The sequence below is a fragment of the Pinus tabuliformis genome, chromosome Q, assembly GCF_031772625.1.
Source record: "Pinus tabuliformis cultivar Carrire ecotype Pingquan chromosome Q, CPIR1, whole genome shotgun sequence".
Lineage (NCBI taxonomy): Eukaryota > Viridiplantae > Streptophyta > Pinopsida > Pinales > Pinaceae > Pinus > Pinus tabuliformis.
The window spans coordinates 1,217,446,840-1,217,460,183 of NC_142296.1; positions in this window are offsets into that span (position 1 = coordinate 1,217,446,840).

The window sequence follows — 13,344 nt, forward strand, 5'->3', positions numbered from 1 at the left end:
GTTTTAATTACTTTAAAATTTGATATAAAACTATCTTATTTCATGTTGACATGGAAATATTTTATTAACAACTCAGAGTGTGATTGAAATATTTTTACCATGTCCCCTTTGTATTGTAATATAAAGAACCAATAAAGAAAGTACAATTAGAGTGGGAATAAGTTTTATAATATTTTTAAGTAAAACTAAGAAAATATTATCTTGTTTTTTATTTTGAGTATAGCTAACATTATTTTTTAATTTAAACATTATTTTACTTTTATTTTAAAAGGGACAAGTGTGAACTCAAGGTTGAGCACCGAAAAATTACACATCGACGCTACACTGGGCTGTAGAATGAGCCTATCAACTCAATATGTCATTTGAAATTTCTGGACTTGATTCAAAGTTTAACGAATCATTTTGAAGATTGATTCTATCCTCAATGGGAAGAAAATTAGAATGAAGATACTTTAATATAAGTAATTAGTATCCAACTATGACTAATATGTTAATGTTTAGTGTTGTGGCTTATTTGATTACTTGATAAGTTTCATAGGCCTCTATTTGATTATTCAAGGCTCTACCCAAGCTCCAGGTAAAGGCTATCTCTTCTTGTCTTCTAGGGTGCACTAGCACCACCACACCCTCCGTCCTCCATAATACACTTACCACTCTTGGTTTATGCTTCAAAACCCCATCAAAATAGATATCATATCTTTTTTACAATATTATATAATGGTAAAATTCTTTTGAGGATATCATTGAATTCCATTTTCTTTAGGGGGGAGAGTTAGGTGAGCTATGATTTTTTAGATTGAAGGAAGAAAACCAATGGTTTTCTTGTTTGTCCAAAGATTTTTCCCAAGAGGTAAATATACTTTTGGTATTGAGATCTTCAATGAGAAAGGATATTTCCTGTTTAGTGACAATTATAGGATGGGAATAAATTTCCTAGAAGATAGCTCTATTATGGGCTAACCATAATTTCCAACATATAAATTTGGGGAAAGACTGTTAGATTCTTTTTTTAAAACATATTTTCCTAAAAATATTCCTTTATATAAGCTATACCAAGCATCGCAAAAATTATGGATGTGGGAAGATAATTGAAGACTTGGATTTAGGACTTTGGAGGTTGTAGTTCATGCTTGGTTGGTAAATTTATACAACAACAATAAATGGGAGATGGATTATTGACTCTCTAGGAAGAAAACATAGAATGATGGTCCATGGATGTCTCTTTTAGTGAGGTTTTCAACAACGAGAATTTTTTGGTAGGTTAGTATGTGATAGAAGATGTTAATTTTAGGAATCCTATCTATGTTCCAAATTTACTTCCAAGGCCTATATTTCATTATGAGTCCATTAGGGAAGAGAATATACTCATGCCCTTTGTGCATTTAGTATATCAAGTCTCCATGTCTTCTATAATTTCCTTCATTTATGTGGCTTAGAGAACACCTTATGAGACAATATAAAAAGGCATAATGTTGATTGTAAATGAGAGGGAAAATTTCCAAAATTCCTCCCAATCCATTTCCCATTGGATACTCAACTTGATATTTCAATAAGATATTTATTCCCATTGTTATACATCCATTATTACAAAAACAAAAGGTATCGATTAAATCACAAGGGAGGAAAACAAAGGATGATTTCTTCTAATAAATTAATTTGAGACCCACAGCCCAAGATCCATGTCACCTAAGAATTGATCATATGGAGGGATTCTACTAGAAGTCTCCATATTTGTGATCACCCTTTTGGTAGAGTAGAGTAATCCAAACAACATTTTATTTCTCTTGTAGGATATTTTTTATGGAAACCTTTCTTCCACCAATCATTCTTATATGTCATTAAATTCCAAATAAATTTGGCTTCCACTATTATATTCATCATATAAGGGTCTTTGATTCCCAGGACTCCATGAATTGCTTGGGTGAAAATCACTACCCATTTTACCAAATGATAACACTTATTGTTTTCTTTCCTTTATTTCTAGATTTATCCATGTATTTCTTGAAAAAATTCCATCCTAACCTCAATTGATACCAATAGAGGAGAGAATTGGAAGAGAGGAGGGCTTAAAGAACTAGTTTTAAGAGTTAATCACCCAATTAGGCTTAACCATTGTACAACCCATTACACGATTCTTTTTCAATTTGGTAAGAGGAAGAATACATTAAGGATGATAGAAGAACTTGACATAAACAGGGATTCCTAGATCAAACAAAAAAATTAGATCAAACTTTTGTTTTGGGAAATGCAAAACTCTATGTGGGGTAGCTTGAGTTTGATTGTTGATATTCTAGGTGTATAAATGGATTTATTTTTAATTGTGTTTTCCTCTAGAGGCTTTATAAAACTTTGTCAAACAATTTTGAATTTAGAGGATATCATTACTAAGGTTTCTCATAGAAACAAATTATCTTTAGAAAATTGGGCACGATTAATACTTTTGACAATGTAGATGAATTTGATATTGGGAAGCTACCGTGATAATATTTCATAATATAATTTTATAGTTAATGATTCAGTCATCAATATATATAAAAGAGGAGAGAGAGGACATCTTGGAAGAGGCATCTTGTGGCTTTGGATAACCTTATAGATTTTCCATTCATCAAAGGATAGATTAAGGGGTTTCTAATGCAATTAGAGATTTAGTTAATTATGTTTTCTCCAAATCATATTTTTGTAAGAATAGTGAAGACTAATTTTTGGTAATAATAATAAAAGGCATTGGCCATATCCAATTTTATTACAATATATTTTTCTCCTCAATTTATAATAGATTGAATTACTTCTTGTATAAGGATTATGTTGTCCATGACTTTCTATCTCCCCACAAATCCTACTTGGTTTTCAGAAATGATATTAGGAAGAATATGTTTTATATGGTTAGTTATTATTTTAAAAATTGTTTTATGAGATACATTACATAAAGATATTGGATGTAATATTGAAAAACGGATTTACCTCTTTTGGAACTAGGGTAAGAGAGGTTTAATTTATTCCTCCTCCCAACTAAATTGTTCATTGAGAAAAGTTTATCATCCCAAGTGAGTTAGATTTAATGATGTTCCATTACTTCCTATAGAATTTCACTATGAATCTATCTAGGCTAGGAGATTTATCAAGATCAAAGGAAGAGATTTTTTACCATATTTTTTCCATAGAGATAGGTAAATTGAGCATCCCATTATATTTGAGAGAAATAAATTGCAGTACATGTTATAAAATATTTTCCTCATCCTAACTGAAGGAGTCATTAGGTTCTAAATAAATAATATTGAAATGGTTGACAGAATCCTCTTTCATCTTAGCAAAATCCTTTATATGTTTTCCATTAATTTATATTTATTGAACATTACTGTGCCAAAGATGTATTTTATCATCCTGTTGTGGTATTCAACAACCCCCCATTTTATTTATAATAACAGTTAATGTTATATTGACTAAATGGGTACCCTTTAAAAATTTTCATTCAAAAAACAAAACTTAGCATTTAGTCATTTCTTGTAATTTTTGAATAAAGAAAAATAACAATCAAAACATTTTTGGGAACTCCTGAATACTTACCTTTTCATATATAGTGTGTCTAAAAAACCCACTAAAGGACCTTTCTAAAAAACCTCCAAAAAATCAAGCAAAGCGTTTAAAATAAGGCCTCCATGGTCTAAATTATCATAAAATCCGACGAAAATGGAAGTCCTTAAACTTTTTAGGCTTATGTCTCGCATCGCATAAACACGACCCATTAAGAGTTCTCTCTTAAATACGATATAGCAAGGTTTGCGAGTTGCGAAATCGCGATGATGCTTTGGCTTTTATTGCATCACATTTCGGGTATTCAAGCAAATACTTTGCACTTACCATAACCCGATATTGCGATATGCGATTCGCGCCTGGACCCACACCGTAAAGTATTAAAAGCAAATATTTCGAGTCCGTCAAGTCTATTTCCTACGATGAGCTTAGTAATTAACCATACGTGAAACAGCTAATGGACAGCTCACATATCACATCTCGCAGACATACAACAGGAGGTAAGAATGCTAAAAGGCACATCTTGCGATATTGCGATCTGTGATATTGCTTCACAAATCACACAATTGCTATCATCGCAGTATAATGGCTGGCCACCCTAGGAGCTTTCATCCTGTTTTTCCACACAAACATTTATGAGAAATAAAGTTAAGGGATAATGAATCATTAGTGGGCATTAGTGCAATATAACTACATTTATGTGTGAAAATCCATTTATCTTGATACGATATCTTGTTACGTGCATTCAAATAATTCTTCTTTTACCACCTTTACAATCTATCTACATTATTTCATTTTTACGTTCATATTTTAGTATCTGATAGCTTTTGTTCTTCATTTCAGGAAAAACCTACAGAGTAGAGCGTTAAGAACAATGGGGAAGAAAGGCAAGGTTGTAGCCTCTGATAAGACAGAGATGATTCCCTTGTTCACAGACACCACATGCAGTAGAGAGGGAGGAACCTCTACATGGGAGACTATGTACAACATACTCGAGGAGGAACAGCCGAGGATTATGGAAACAAATGTTACAAGTGACATCTGATATTCCTTAGATGATTCCATGCTAGAGATGGCTTGCTCGTTCTTGCACCGCATAACTTCTCGGCCGAAGATAATCCCTTATGATGATATGGTAAAATGGGCTATCAATGAAGCAGATATTTCAGACAAACAATTCAGGACGAGAAGCCAATGGGTCATCAGATCTTTGATCCCAGATAATTTATGACTTATGTACCACCTACCAGAGCCACATGTCATCTACAACAGGAAATTCATGGGAAGGATTGTTAAAGAGAACAATGACCCAGTGGATTGCACCCATGCCTAGTCGAATAATGAAGAGAAGATCAAGAAAGACAAAAATGGTATGTACATTACTGCATCTATTTGTCCACCTTGTAGCTTTGTTGTGGCTATGTTATGTTGAATGTTTGGTAGAACTGATAGTACCAAGCTCTCCGCAGATTGGTTGTTGTTAATTGAAGCAGTCGTTAACGCAACTATCATGAATTGGGCCCAAATATTGTTAGATAATTTAGCAAAAACAATTATCGAGTATAAAAGGAGAAGAACCATTGCTTCGAGTGTTTACCCTCCATTTTTTATGAGCGCCTATGTTATGGATGCTATTTTTTTTAGTTCAAAGTTTCCCATCATGGGATGGAAATGGAATGTTCAGAATCCACTTCCCATTCACATGTACCATAAGGTCATGTGGGAATCCAATTTTCAACCACATTTTTTCAAGATTTTCCATGGAGTTATGCTCCCTATTTACAAGTGGTTGTATAATCGAGACACCCCCAGATTTTCCCAAGAAGCTGAAGTTGACATCCTCCCAGTGGCTAGATGGTTCGGGGAGGAGACATTTACATACATCATAGTTTTTGGCAGCATCACCTCCCCCACATCCTCCCATACTATGTTCCAGATAAATTGATGGCTAGGGAGATAGCCTACCAGACAGCTAGTGAGGGAGGAATGAGCCATACATTGAAAGAGTCAAAGAAGGCCATTTGGCCTGCATTCCCTATACAGTGTGGAGAATTTGCACTACACGACCTAGGACACACATTAAGAAGCAGAGAACATGCTATCTCTGCAATTACCCAAATTCCCTGGACGGCAGTATGACCCGTTTGGCATAGTCAAGAATTTCACCAACATGGTGAAAGTAAAAGTATTCACCAATGAGGAGGATGATTTTGATGATATATTTTTGCATAAAAACACCTTTTCAGAGGTGAAACATATGGCCCAACTACTTTTTGACCATGAAGATCTGGAAAATTTTTACAGTTACAGAGAAAGAAGGCTAGCAACGGTCCCATTGGACCAATTGTTAATTGAACCAATAAGGGGGCCTACTCCTAGTGTGACTATAGAAGGTGACTCCAAAGAAAACTCCAAATCTGATTTAGGAGCAGAGTCTCAAGAAAAATCTATTGGGGAATCACGACATTCATCACAAAATGGAAAAAGCAGAAGCATCGAGGATACGACCCAATCTACACAACAGATAGTTGAACAAGCTTCAACTAGCAAACAGGGTGAAATCCATACTACCTCTGTGAAACCAACAAAACCCACGGTAATTGACTTAGAGGAGGAGTGGGATAATTTTAATAAAAGTCTCCATATAGAGAAACAGGTGCCAGAGCTACAGATGCTACAAGACAAGACAGATCTGGAAATTAGAGTAGAAGAAACTGTAAATGAACCAGGAGTAGAGCATACCACTATTACCCCCACCTCCGAGATAATTCTGAAGATTGAAGAAATACCTCCTCTAGATGTATTCTATAGCCCATAGCATAAGGCCGTGGTGAAAAGGTAAAGAAAGAAAGGAAAATTGGACTCCATAGCTGTTACTACCCCCAAAAACTAACTAATGGATGTTTTATGGAAGGACTCGCCTGTTGATCTATCCGCCAACTTAACTAGACTCTCGCAGTTTGCAAGCTCTTATGCTACAGTGATCATAGATAAAGCAATAAAAGTCCAAATGTTGCTTAGAGAAAAGGAAAATAACATAACATCGCTCGAGCAACAGTTATAGCAAGTCAAATCCGACTAGCAGACAGAGATACAATTCACCAAGATTCAATAGGAATTTCAAAAAATGCAAATAGAACATCATATCAGCTTAGCTGAGAAGGAAGCACAGGTGTAGGTGGTAACTAATCTTCATAAAGATGATCCAAAAATCAATCAATTTATCACCGAAGCACTCAGACTTAATTCCCAGTTGATACATTAGAAAGAATTACTGTGCCAAAAAATTTCACATTGGAAATCTTATTGCAAAACAAATGATAGACTCACAAGTCAAGTCATAGAAATGAGACTTGAATATGATGAGATCTTTAGATATGTCTTTGATCACATCGCCTGGCAAAATACAGAGGGAATAAAATCTGACCTACCCAAGCTAGAAGAATCACATAAGGAAATTATGTTTGCAAGATGGGATTCTCAGCTAAAAGAAGCAGAAAAGGCAATAGGGGACATGGCGGCAATATAAAACATCATCATAGAAAATATAAATGAGAAATTGCATGGTGCCAATCTAGTAGCAAAGTGCATTCAATGGTTCCTTCCAGATGCAAAATAGCTCAAACAAAAATGGAAATAGGTAGTGGAAGACAAAGCAAAAATGATAAGGCAAACCACCTGGCTAGATTGGGAGGCATATTGGCAACATTTGGTCAAGCCTCACAGCCAATGGATGACCCTGCGATGCCTAACCACCTCTGCCAAGAAAATAGCACCAGCATTAATCGATGCCGTATTCGATGGACAGTTGAAATCTCAAGTTGATAGGCCTACATAGCTGAAGCCTATGGTGGATATCTGTGATCTAAAGGATCGAATGCAACATAGTTAGTCACCCTGTTTATTTTAATTTTGAATTTATCTTTGCATAAATTGAGGCAGGTCGTTTAAACCTCCTCAACTATTTTTGTAATAATATATTTTTAGCCTTATAGTCTTAGTATTTAAACCCCTCTCATGCATTTAGAGAAGGGTCCAGAATTTTATCAGAAACTCTCTTCAAAACATGCACTTCTGTCCCTTTGAAGAAGTTATGGTGAAATATATGGAACAAGATTTATTTTTATCTTACTTAGCATCTTCTACTGAAATTGCACTTTTGTACTCTTAGATGATGTTGAATGGATTGAAGATACATCAATATTGTTCAAACACATGAGTAGGATGTATTATAAATGGTACTTTTATCTCGTAATCCTTTCTACTTATGTATTAAGCAGTATTTTCCTTTCGAATTATTTATGTATGAAAGTCTGAATTTCGATAATCATTATTGCACTTCTGTATGATGATGATCTTTATTTTATGCTAAATATATGAATAACTCTTTATGTGATACATTTCTCACAATCGTTTCGGCTAACTTTTTGTACAAAATGATTATTGTTAAAATGGATTCACTTCTAATTGTAATTGAATGATCTTTATTACCAATTGCTTTTAGAAATTATTGTAGATCGCATACATCAAGTTTACCTTGTGTATATTATGATTAGATAGATTTAGAAATTAGAAGTTAAACACATTTTTGATTGATTAATTTAGACTAGATTACCGTTAGCTTAAATCGTTATTTCAAACACATCACACATCACCCCATTTAGCACAGGTATTAAACAGATTGGGAAATGTGTCCCATTATCCCCAGTCGGAGCCACTATTCCAAACAAAAAAGGAGCTTCTTTGAGGTCCGAACCGGGTGGTTTTCCCTTATGTTGAGGCAACGATTTTCGAGGCTTCAACATTTTGGTGCTAGAAGGAGGGCTTGAACTATGAATGGCAAGTAAATCAAAATTGACAGTGTTGGGTGCGAAGCCTGATTATCTTCTATATTCAAAGGTATCTCCATATTGGAACCCAGTTCGTAATGGGGCGGCAACGCCACCGGTAAAATATTCACTGCAGGGGGGTCCAGGGGGGGTCCAGGGGGGGTAGCGCCCCCAAAGCTAAGAATAGATGTAAAATTGCCTTGTAAAATGTTATAATTTCATAGTCAATCTAGGTCGTTCATTAGGCAGATATCTGATGGTAGAAGTTATGTTTAGCTTAGGGTTCTTTTCCCTAGAAGGTAAACCCTCGCTATATATGAGGTAATTGTATTTCATCTATATATCTCTGTATTCTGAGTGAGGAAGAGAGAGGAGATTGAGAGCGAAAAAGGAATTACAGTGGATTTGTTGTAGGTTGTATCTCTTTAGTTTGTTGGATAATATAAAAATAAGGACTGGCTGCTTCTCCACGGACGTAGCCCAAACTACGTGAACCACATATATCCGTGTCTTTCTTGTTTTATGTGTTTTCTGTGTTTATATTTCTGCAATATTTTATGTGTTCCATTGCTCTGTAATATATAATTTTCTAGCAACTAGTATCAGAGTCGAAGGTCTATTTAGCTGATAAACTCGGAGGAGAGAAGGGTTCGTGGTTCGAGTGGGAGCAATGGCAGAAGATGGTAGGGTTAGGGTCAAAAAATTCAACGGCCAAAACTACCAGCCGCGAACGATGCAGATGGAAGATTATCTGTATTAGAGAGATCTGTACCAACCATTGAACGGAAAGGCAAAGAAGTCGATGAGTATGATAGGCATAGAATGGGATATTCTCGACAGAAAGGCACTTGGAACAATACAGTTGTGCCTAGCAGCGTCAGTAGCGTTTAATATTTCAAAGGAAACGACAACAAAGGTTTAATGTCAACATTGGCCAAACTGTATGAAAAGCCCTCGGTCTCAAATAAGGTATTTCTTACGAAGAGTTTATTTAATATGAAAATGTCAAAAGGTGGATCTGTTGTTGATCATTTAAATGAACTTAATACAGTTACCAGTCAGTTAAGTTCTGTAGGGGTAACTTTTGATGATGAAGTTAGGGCTCTGTTATTTCTGTGTTCATTGCCAGAAAGTTGGAATGGTTTAGTTATGGCCATTAGTAACTCTATGTCTGGATCTAGTACTTTAAAGTTTGATGATGTTGTCGGTGCAATCCTTAGCGAGGAAATGCGACGGACAACCTCCGGTAAGACATCATGTAATGCTTTGACTGCAGAGACTAGAGGAAGAAAAATGGAAAGAGGAAAGAGCCCTGGATATTGCAGTAACTCAAGAAAAGGTAGATCCAAGTCCAGATTAGGGATAGTGTGCTGTAAATGTGGGAAGAAAGGACACCTGAAGAAAGACTTCAAGTCTCGAAAGGGAAAAGAAGGAGACACGCAACAAGAAACTAATCATGAAGCGAATGTAAAAGGTGATGTGTTGCAATATGCTTTGATTTTTTCATTAGAAAATATTATTGATGACTCGGTGGTAGATTCAGGGGCCTCATTCCATGCCACACCTAATAGGAAACATTTTTATGATTATGTTCAAGGAGATTTTGGACAGGTTTGATTGGGTGATGATAAACCCTGTAAAATCATTGGAATGGGTACAGTTTTCATAAAACAGCAAAATCGACATCAGTGGCTATTGAAGGAGGTAAGGCATGTTCTAGATCTAAAGAAAAATCTAATTTCAACAGGGCAGTTGGGAGGTGAAGGTTGCGTAACTAATTTAATAGATAAAACCTGGAAGATCACTAAAGGATCCTTGGTAATAGCGAAAGGAGGAAAGGTTGGTACATTGTATTTATGCAATGGTATTTATAATTTTGTTAATGCATTAACCTCTATAGGAGAAGATATGACATTATGGCATCATAGGCTCAGGCACATGAGAGAGAAGGGGATGTAGATTCTTCACTCAAGAAATTTGTTGCCAGGTTTGAAGCATGTTGATTTAAAATTCTATGAGAATTTTGTTTATGGAAAACAGAAGAGAGTCAGATTACTTAGAGTTGGGAAAGAAAAGAAGAACGAAAAATTAGAGCTTGTGCATACATACCCCTTCCTCCACAAAGATTCAATTCAAACACCAATGTTCAAAGCAATAACGCACTTTGAGAGCATTTGCGAAACTCCTTGTTCTCCATAGCTCTAAAATAAAATCTCTATGCAACTTCTCTCCCGTACATACTTCGTTCTCTTCATAGTAAAAGCTCTGCAAAAGGAAACCTTCTATCATTAAGTTCCCTATGCACCCTGTTCTCCCACACATACCTCGTGTCTCCACACAAGAAAAACTTGTAACATTATCCCTATGCACCATTGTTCTGATTCAAGACCCTAGTTAGTTCTCAAGCTACTTTTAGATATTCTTTAACATATCGAGAATGAGCTAGGTTTAAGCATCAAGCTATTTTATTTTAGTTATTCAATCTTAGGGATTAATGGTAAAGATATTTTGATTTAAAGTTAGTTATTTTATTTTATTTTATATTTTTCATGTGCTTAGCATATATATTTTATTAGATTTTTATGTCCAGATACATTTGAGTGTTGACCAATTACACTTGTGATGTAAAATTCGACATTAACAAAATTAATTTCCATGCATAACATTTACCTATATTGTTCTATTTAATTCATTGCCTATACCATATATCAAAGTAAATCATTACTTATTTAGTTATTGTTTTTCTCTCGGTAACTTAATTTCAAAATATTTCCACAACTTAATTTGCACAATTCTCTATTTTCCTTTCGAGCTAACGTAAACATTTATTCGAAAAATCAACATACTTTCCCCATCTTCCATTCAGTCAAAGCTCCGAACAATGAAACATAATAAAAATAATAACAATTTAACCTTAGTTTTCCTATGCACACCCCTTTAATCCAAAAATACCCCGTCATGTGCACAACAAAAGATCTACTCAATAAAACATAATACTTTTTTGTGTTCCCAATACAAAAGTTGAACATTGTAATAACTTTGCACAATGAAGCATACTAATTTTAATTATCATGTTCTCTTTCACATACCTCGTGGAAAAAGATTCAATTCTAACACCAATGCTCAGAGCAATAGCACACTGTCAAAGCAACTCTAAAACTCCCCATTCTCCATAGCTCTAGAATGAGAACTCTACCCAACTGCTCTTTAATTTTATTTTAGAGTTAATCATTTACTCTTGTGAATTGATGGCTAATATAGTTGTTGCTACATTGCGAGATGTTGATGGTGAATCTTATGCTTTGGTCCAACTACTGCCTACCCAATCATTTGTGCTTGCACAGATAAAATCATAATGAACACCTAAGCCCTATTGTCAGAGAAGAACAAATAAATCAATCCCCTTCCACTATTTCCCCCCTCGTATAGGTAAAATACACTTCCTTTGCATAATGAGTTGGACATAAGTTTAGGCACCTCCAACTGCATGAGTTTTGGAATGATTGGGCACTGTACTTGCATAACTATATGAGTCTCAGTGTCAGAGCACTCACATATGCAAAGACCACTCACAAAATTAGTTTTTTTCTAATTATTTGAAGTGACAAATAGAAAAACTAAAATCCCCCCACCAAGGGAATTATGTCCTATAGCTCGTTCAGTGAAAAAAATAATAGAAATAAAACTACTACACAATTATAAAATTATTTTTGAATTTACAGAAAAAGTAGAAAATAAAGCGTGGACTTGAAATAAATACGATAATCCACCACCATAAAGTAGGAACAAATAATTCACATAAATTGAAATTAAATATTTTTAATAATAATAATAATTATTATTATTTAATATGAAAAATCACAATAATAAATAATTCAAATTAATATAAATATAGTGTAATATTGTTTATTTATCAATTAATTTAAAATAAAACTATTTGCATGTTTTTTGATATGATATCTTTATTGTTAGTCTCATATAACTAGATGTGAAAAGAAAATAATAGATCGATATGTCTTTTTTTATGATAATTTAATTATCTAATCTTTAAAAAATAATAAAAGGGAAATTAATGTTATGAAAAAAAAGAAATGATAAATAATAAATATATAAATAATTATCTAACTTTAAATATTTATATCTTAATTTTTTATCTTTTCACAATTAATGAAATGTTGAGAACAATTAAAAACAAAAATAATAGAGACTATTACTATATATTAAAACTTTAAAAAATGTGACAACATCATGAAACCGAAGGTTATATATATATATATATATATATATATATATATATAATATAAACCATTAAAAAAAATGGTTGATTTACACGTATAATATGAAAAATTGTGAGTTAATTACTATGCACCATGGTGCCGAAGCTCAGAGACTCGTGATTGTTACAATAGTGATAGTGAAAATAAATCCGATAGTGAATGTTAAAATAAAGCCAAGGTAATAAATGACACTAATCTTCATTGTACCGTAGCATTCATCAGTATCGGTTCCAACAGAGCATAATCGATGATAGATTAAGATTCTTTATACGAATGACAATGATAAAGATTTGCCTTATCCTTTGGGAAATGACACTAATAACACATTTTTCTTTTGTTTACTTTTTTTATTTTATGAAACGTAGAAACGACTATATGCGTGATTAATCATGATATATACTGAAGTAGGGATTTATCAGGAAAAATGCAGATGTGTACCACTCAGAGTTGTCACGGTCATAGCATTCACTTTCAACTTTAGTTTGACAAGTTAGAAACACAGACTCTTTCTAATGATTACAGTGCCCAATCTTAGTAGAGACAAAACAGAGAATAGGGAAACAGATAAATAGTTCTACATTATGTCACTTGATTCGCTTGTACCGGAAAGAAATCTTCATGCTTGCCACTTTTTTCCCACCGTCGTCTCAATTTCAAATCTGATCTACAAACAGGACATCTCATTAAAAAACCACGGGACACTTTTC